General features: G+C 44.6%; 1 pseudogene; it reads left to right on the forward strand.

Annotated features, from left to right (window-relative positions):
- The first annotated feature begins 6,049 nt into the window (after window positions 1-6,049).
- LOC128585833 (40S ribosomal protein S10-like) lies at window positions 6,050-6,540 on the forward strand (annotated as a pseudogene).
- Window positions 6,541-8,855: the final 2,315 nt, after the last annotated feature.

The following is an 8,855-nucleotide window of genomic DNA, read 5'->3' on the forward strand; positions in this document are numbered from 1 at the left end:
AGTCGTTTCTGCCATTGCTCTCCGAGGCAAGGAAAGATGACCTATTTGACTGTTTATGCTAAACACTCATAACTTTATCTGGTAAAGTTTAGCAGCAATATCTGTGCACCAGAAATTGCATGACATTTAGAGACCAGACAGTGGATATGTGAATTTGAGGCAAATTTATTCGTTATTAACTTCTCTGTCCTCTAGCTCATCAGTGCTCATGAGCAGACATATCCTACTTGTCAAAAATGGCAGGTGTCAACAACTCTGGAAGCCCCAGTTGGCTAAATCTTTAGAAAGGAGATACATTTTCTTGATCAGACAATACACCATCACACTGTAGGTGTGAGAAAGTTGGAAGATAGAGTGATCGTTCTTAATGCTCTTCAGAAACTTAATCCTCTGCAGTCTCTATTTCCGTGAAGCAAATCATGTCTGGTTAAAAAAAAAAGTGAACTCTAGAAGCTCCTCATCTTCGGTTCATGCCTGAGCCTAAGTCTATTCCTTAGGACCCAATTCCTTCTATATGGCATTCCTCCTTCCAGTTGTCTCTATCCCCTAGACAGAGTTGAGGGCAAGCTTAGGTCACTTTTCCTGCAGATTTTATGTTATTTCCAGAGCACACATTGACTAAAGAACTTCAAGGTCTCAGAAGAAGATTAAATGTAAGCCATAGAAATATATATGAAGAGATGAAGGAAACAAGCAAGAAATGGTACAGTAAAGGCTTTCATCACTTTCTTCAGTGAGTCAAAGAAATGCCTGTTAAGTACCAACTGTGTACTCAGCGCCTCACTAGGTTGAACACATTATTTATTTGGGGATTCAGTAATGACCAATATAGCACAATGAAGATCATGAGTAATATATAGCATAACAGAGGACAAAATCAGAGACTGTAGGGAGAAGAAGGTTGGACTCACGAGGATGACGGTAACAGTCTTCAAGGGTCTTCAATAATGATGATGACTGGCCTCGGGGCCAAAGCCTTCACCACCTCCTTAGGAAGCTTATGTGAAGGCTTTCCTTTTTAGTTTTCCCCAGATGACATTCCACCCCCTCAGAAGTGTGATCATTTAGACCGCTGAGGGCTCCTTGTAGAGAGGCTTAAGTCCTGAGTCCCATTTACCTGGGGACTTCAGATGCTTGCAATGTAAGGTCAGGCTACTGTGGCTTCCAACTGCTTTTAGGATAAAATTCAAACTCCTTAGGGAATACAAAGCTCTTAGGGTTTGGTCTCTGTCTACCTATTTGATTTGACCCTTCAACACTTCCCTTGCTACCCTTAACCCTTGTGCCTTCCCCACATGCTGGATGGAACTCCAGATACCACCCCCTGAATGTCACGCTGGAGGCTCAGTTCTGCCTGTGCCTTTCCACAGCATCTCTCCACTGCCTGGCCCTTCATTATCATCACCCACTCATTTCATCCTTTTTGTTACAATAGCCCCTACTTGTCTTTAAAAACTTAGGCAGATAGGTCATTTCTTTTTTTCTTTTGGGACACACTCTCACTTTGCCCAACATAGCTTACAGCAACTTCAACTTTTTTTTTTTTTTTAGTAACTTCAACTCTTGGGCTCAAGAGATCCTCTTGCCTCAGCCTCCCCAATAGCTGGAACTACTGGTACCCACCACAACGCCTGGTTGGTTTTTCTACTTTCAGTTGCCTCAGCCTCCCAGACTACTAGTATTATAGGTATGAGCTCGGGTGACTCCTTTTCCTAGGACTTATCTGAGCTCCCCATAGTCTGTTTTAAGAGCACTCCCCTGTTCACATTGCCCCATGACTACTTGTTCCGTTGCTTTTACCAGAAATAATTGGGTCTGTCTTTTCCCTCTCTAGTGCTTCACTACAGTGTGAAATCTTGAGGGCAGAGACTGTGTGTCTCCAGCCAAATGAGTGCTTTGCATACAGTAAGAGCTCAACAGGAGTTTATGGATCAAAGTTCCAACTACATTGAATAGGAAGATTATAGAGGATGAACATGTGCACGTTGGGTCTGTTCACTGTTGGTATGTAAGTTTCGTTTATCATTTGAAAAAGCTTGAAATTAATAATGCTTGGCCTTTGTTCAGTGTTTGGAGGGACTGTCAAGATGCACAGTGAATGTCCCTCAGGAGTCTCTGAGAATCTACAACTGATTACAGGGCTCAGAGCATCTGCCACCTTCCCCTGGGTACCCAGGCTGTGTAATGAATCTCAACAACTTAAATTTTTGAGAAAATGTAAGTTCAAGCCTATTAGATCATCTTATTCCGGTGCAAATACTGTTGGTGGTAACTTAATTTTGCTTAATTGAAATACAAGTAACTCTTCTTCCATCTGTGTTCCTTGTTGTGGTTTCCTGAACTTATTACCTGCCTCTGACCATTCTCATCCTATTTGTTTCTATAGTTAGGCCTGGTGTTATGTTGTAAATGCCCAAGTGGCAAGGCCAGTGATCAGGAATTTCATACCATCCATATGGAATGAAAGGGAATTAGCACCTGTTGATCACACATGATGTGCAAGATGATAGGGTGCCAGGCACTTTCCATGTGCAATTTCACTTAATTCTTGCCGTATTCGGGGATGAAGAGATTATTTCCCCCATTTTAGATGAATACACTGGAGCTCAGTGTATTCTGAGAAAACTTAAATAATTTGACCAAAAGAGCACAGAACCTGGAAGAGCCTGGATATAAATCCAACTATGGTTAATTCATTCTTATTCTACCCCAAGCTACATCCTAGTGTGAATAGGGAGTACCATAAAATTTGGTATTTAATTTCTTTTACTTCTTGTTGATATTTTTCTTTTAAGAATTTCCCTCTGTTGGCTAGGGTCCCATAGCACAGTGGTTACAGTGCCAGCCACATACACCAAGGATGGCCGGTTCAAACCCAGCCCGGGCCAGCTAAACAACTGCAACAAAAAAATAGCCAGGCATTGTGGTGGGCACCTGTAGTCCCAGCTACTTGGGAGGCTGAGGCAAGAGAATCACTTAAGACCAAGAGTTTGAGGTGGCTGTGAGCTGTGATGCCACGGCACTCTACCGAGGGTAACACAATGAGACTTTATCTCAAAAATAGAATTTCCCTGTGTTTCCTGATTCTCCTTGTCAGTTGTAAATGGCTTTGGATGGTCTTGTGTGTTCACATAGATATCTGTTAGGAATTCAAAAGAGTTTTGTTTAGGCGAAAGTGTTTTCTATTGCAAATTTTTCCCCTTACTCCCTCCCAATTTGGGTGGTTTTATTAAATAATCTATAATCTCCAAAACAAAAGTGTGCAGCAACAAATGACTTCTCTGTACAAACTTTGGAGTGGTTCACGTGGTACAAATTCTTTTGCTTTTTTGTTATCTGGTCTCAACCTTCTTCCAACTTATTTTCCTGTGTTCCTCATTGCGTTTCTCTGCATCTTGCTCTCAATTAATGCTGATTCCTGACAGCTAACTGCTGCTTTCTCTTTTTCTAGGCCAGTTTGTCTCCTTTTCACAAAACCTTCCTCTATTGGCTCTTCTCTGGTTTTCTTTTAGTCGGAACCACACAACTGAATCAGAGAAATGAAGGTTAAGTACTGTTAGCAGTCACTGCACAACTAAATTAAAAGAGCAGGGTCATTTGCTTATACACGTTTCTTTTTTAAAATTCATCCACAGAGGTTGGACAATGCTGGGTATGGTAAACCCCCAACAAATATTTCTAAGTTGTTGGTGAGGGCTGCCCAAAAAGCTGTACTAACATAGGGTTATACAGAAAGAATAGCCTGTTTTAACTGTGGTTATACACTTTGAAAGTGGCACCAACCCAGGAAATAGGGGGGGGCTGCCCAGCTTCCAGACACATTTAGAGTACGGTTCTTTGGTAAGGAAAAGATACTCAACGAAAGAAATAGTTTGGGACTATTTAGTGCCAAGTTAATTAGAGGATGGGATAGAAAGCATATGCAGGGACTTGGATTATTCAACAATGCTTTTTAACCTATTGTTCTTCCTTTTGAAACAAATCCGCCCCTTGGCCTCTTAACATCTGCTTTGTGTCATCCTTCCCAGTCACAATGTCTTTCTCCATTTTCTTGCTGAAATTTTTTAATTTTAAATTTTATGTGTGCTTTGGAGCATCCCATATGCCAATTTAAATTATGTGTGTGGCTGGATATGTATCAGAGCCTCCCTGGTAGGCTAGTACCTGCTCATTGCTTCAGAGAACTATGAAGACAAAACATGCCAAGAGCAGAAAGCAAAAGTCGTCTCGTTTTGACTTTGTCTTCCAGGTTTCTAATCCTTGGAGGCAGGGGAGAAAGAACTTCTTGGTTTAGCTAAGATTTTGTGGGGACCCTGTGACAGAGTCTGCTTCTTTTTGTCTTGAACACACAGCTAGAGGCAGCCTCCCTTGTAGTCATATGAGACATAACCAAGTCTGACCCGAGCAGTACTAACAGAAGCCATGTGTGACTCTCCCATGCCTGGCCTGTAAAACCCTCCAAGCAGTTCCCCACTCTCCATCTTTCCTCCTGTGCTGGCTGCATGGAGCAGACTCTAAGGACCTAGAGGAAAGTGGAGCCACACAATGGAAGGAAAGGACCCCTGAATCATCACATGGAGTGTGTCCTGCTGAATACTTCCAGAGAACTGTTTGGTGAGGGTGTGGGTGAGGGAGGAGGCAGAAAGATCTGACAGAGGTTTGTGGAATCTGAGAACAGAGAGGCAACTCCAGGTTGGCGGCAGAACTTTACCAAAGGAAGAGGTATGTAGTGAGGCTAGGCCCCTGAGTACCGCACTGCAGAATAATTCTCACCTCCATAAACTCAGTAAACACAGTATACAGAAACGCTGAACGCAAACACCTGCACGGATGAGTTGGGCTATTTCTCAGAGGTGACCTCATGGACTGATACTGAGCGTCATATGGAGTGCTGGATGTCTCAGCAGATGCAGAGCGGACTGGTGGCCTCAAGGGCAGTGTTGCTCTTCCTCTTCCCTCCCTTCCTGTTCCCATTCCTCAAGGCTTTGTAGGACCCAATTCCAATGTTACATGCAACTCAAGGAAAGAAGATGCCTCCAGTGGACTGAAGGAAGGTTTCTGCTACTTTAGGAGAATGGCTGCTTGAAATAGAAAGTAGGTTGATGCATAGAAAACATTAATTAGAGGTAAGCATTCCTAATTGTATAAAAAATCAACACATTGTACCCCACAAATGCATAAATGTATTCATGATCTATGTGTATATGACTTAAGGAAAGGAGATAAAAAGGAAAACTTAAGAGATGTGTGTATGTTTCACCACTGAGGTGAACACTGAGATCCATCTTCACTTCCTGTCCCCCCTCCCCCCTGCTTGTCTGTCCTTCCTGTACTGTGACCTCCATGAGGCGGGGCCTGACCAGGTCACCAGGGAGTCCCCCACGGCCAGCATATGGTAGCCACCTAGTGACTATTTATGAATCTATGAACTAGTGAACAGTTCCATTTCTGTTTATCATTGTCATGGGAAATAATTTGCATAAACAAGAACAGAGAACCAGGTTGAGTGAGCCTTCTGTTGAAGATTTTGTTCTTTTCTTAAGGTCAAAAAGCTAAATGTCACTGAATCCATTTCTTGGGAGACAACATCAGCTGTTGGATCTTAAAATAAAATTTACCAGTGATAGAACACTGTCACCTTTGTGAAAGGCTTTCTGTTATCCGTGTTTAACTTGGAGAGGGCTAAGCTTAGAAGACAATAAGCAGACGTTCACTGGCAGCCTTCTATTGTAGCATTTGTTTATATGGAAAAACAGGCTTATACCTGTCACCACTGTGCCTCTATTCTTTCAGTTCAGTTGTAATGAGCACAAGCAAGGATCAATTGCATTTTTATATGAGCTGGAAATGCCACATTTGTTAATGACCTGAGAGTGGTTACCATTGATGTGCTATGTAAGGTAATTTAATTACTGCGGTTTTATTTTCATGATAATTATCATAAACACAAAAATAATTATCAATGCTGTCATGGAGGAGACTGTTTATTGAGTGCTTACTTGAAGCGTCAGTTGTTTTCCGGACCCTGCAGCTGCTGCTACACATCGCCATGCTGATGCCCAAGAAGAACCGGATTACCGTTTACGAACTTCCTTTTAAGGAGGGAGAGAGGTGGCAAAGAAGACTGTCCATATGCTTATGCACCCAGGATTGGCAGTCAAGAATGTGCCCACCTTTTACTCCATGAAGGCCATGCAGGCTCTCCAATCATGAGGCTATGTGAAGGAACAGTTTGCATGGAGACATTTCTGCTGGTATCTCACCAGTGAAGGTATCCTGTACTTCTACGATTACCTCCACTTGCCCCCTGAGATCAGGCCTGCCACCCTGTGCCACAGTCATCAGAGATGGGCAGACCTCAACGGAAAGGTCTGGAAGGCCAGCCAACTGCAAGACTCACAGAGGGGAAGCTGACAGAGACACCTAAAGGTGGAGTGCTGTGCCCCCTGCCAACAAGAAGCCCAAGGCTGGGCTGGGGCAGCCACCACATTCCAGTTTAGAGGTGGATTTGGTTGGGGACGTGATCAGTCACCTCCGTAAAATTGGAGGGGATTATTTTCTATTGTTTAACCTATAGCTAGAAAAAAAAAAAAAAACCTACTTTTGGTTTTGGACCTAGGTTTAGAGAAGCAGAAGGTATTACTCCCCCATATCCCTCTTGGGATCACATCTTGGGAGGTAGGTGTAGGGGGGCAGCAGAACCCCTCAGTGTGATCGAAAGGAATCCGGAGTGGAGGCTTGCACACACGGCACAGGCTTTCCTGAGCGCAGGCTGGGGAGGAACCAAGACTAAGAGAATTCTGAATTTAGAATAGTGGGTTGAATTGTGTCCCGCAAAGGATGTGTCCACCCAGCACCCCAGAAGGAGACCTTATTGGAAGAAGGTCTTTGCACACTAAGGGATGAGACCATGCTGGATCAGGCTGAGCCCTAAATCCAGTCCTAACAAGAGACAGAAGGGGAGAGAGAGAGATCCAGAGAGAAGAAGACTGCGTGAAGATAGGAACAGAAGCTGGAGTTTCACAGCCCTGTGCTGAGGAACACCAAGGGCACTGGTCACTACTAGAAGCTGGGACAGTAGCATGAGCAGATTTTTCTGCATAGCCTGCAGAAGGAATCAACTTTGCCAGCACCTTGATTTCAGATTTCTGGCCTCCAGGACTGGAAAGAATACATATCTGTTGTTTTAAGCCATCTGGTTTGTTACAGCAGCCCTAGAAACTGATACAAGAATGGAGTCAGACAAGAGCCACCAGAGCTGGGTTATGATACCATGCGAGGAGCCTTGGGCAGCCTCACAGAGCTGCACCCTGCAGATCAGTGTACAGAAACCAGTGAGGTTCCCCAGCCCAAGGCGTGCAGAGAGCTGCAGTGGCCCAGAAGGGACCTCAGGCCAGGACACGGGAGGTCAGAATGTGGAACCCCCTGTCCTGGGGCAACAACTTGGACTCCTCCATTGTCAGTGACAGGTGTAAGAGCAACTCAACCACTCCACAGGGAAAGTGGGAGGGGCCCATGTTCAGCAGGTGGACACCAGAGGCTAGGAGGGGTGGGGATGTCACAGGGGCAATCACTGTGCCCATGGTACACAGCACGCAGCCCCAGGAACCTCTCTGCTGCTGCCAAGGATGGGTGAGAGCTGCCTCTAGTGATTTGTTATCCAGGAAGAAGAGAAAAAATAGGGAGAAGGAAGAAAACCTGAAAGCATGAATATTTACCCAAAAGAGACCAAGCATTTACCTAAATGACACTATCTTGTACTGGAATAGAAAGTTACTTTTGACTGGCATGTTTAACTTTTCCTCCAGTATTAGTTACATAGGAGACTCAAGGAAAAGGGGAAGCATAGGAAATAATCTAGTGTTCTGTACTTCTTAGTCATTTGTGTGAATGTACAAGTTCTATGCTTCCTCTCCCTCTGGGACAAGGTCTTTCTCAGGAGACTCCTATGTCTCTCATGATGAGATTCCCTGGTGGTTCCAAACACCTGGTCCTACATCTTCCAGAGCTCAGGGACTGCAGAATCCTGGAGGGAACCCACTGCAAACTCCAGGCGAGATCTTGTCTAACATGTAGGATTGCTCAATAGGTGTGAGGTTGTTTGTTTTTTTTTTTTTGAGATAGAGTCTCACTTTGTTGCCCTCGGTAGAGTGCCGTGGCATCACAGCTCACAGCAACCTCCAGCTCTTGGGCTTAGGCGATTCTCTGGCCTCAGCCTCCTAAGTTAGCTGGGACCACAGGTGCCTGCCACAATGCCCAGCCATTTTTTGTTGTTGTTGTTGTTGTTGTTGCAGTTTGGTGGGGACTGGGTTTGAACCTGCCACCCTCCGTATATGGGGCCGGCACCCTACTGACTGAGCCACAGGTGCTGGCAGTTTCTGGCCAGGGCTGAGTTTGAACCCGCCACCTCCAGCATATGGGGCCGGCACCCTACTCCTCTGACCCACAGGCACTGCCCAGGTGTTTTTTCTTTTCCTTCCTCAACATCATTTTATCATGAAAACATTTAAGACTCGGCACCCATAGCCCAGTGGTCAGGGTACCAGCCACATACACCAACTAAGGTGGGTTTGAACCCAGCCCAGGCCTGCTAAGCAACAATGATAACTACAATAAAAAAATAGCTGGGCATTGTGGCGGGCGCCTGTAGTCCCAGCTACTTGGGAGGGTGAGGCAAGAGAATTGCTTGAGCCCAGGAGTTTGAGGTTGCTGTGAGCTGTGATGCCACGACACTCTACCAAAGGCGACATAATGAGACTCTGTCTCAAAACAAACAAACAAACATTAAAATACACAAACTAGTTGAGTGAAGAGTTCTTATACTTCTCATTCATTTAGATTCCTCAATAGCTAAC

The sequence above is a fragment of the Nycticebus coucang genome, chromosome 5, assembly GCF_027406575.1.
Source record: "Nycticebus coucang isolate mNycCou1 chromosome 5, mNycCou1.pri, whole genome shotgun sequence".
Classification (NCBI taxonomy): Eukaryota; Metazoa; Chordata; class Mammalia; order Primates; family Lorisidae; genus Nycticebus; species Nycticebus coucang.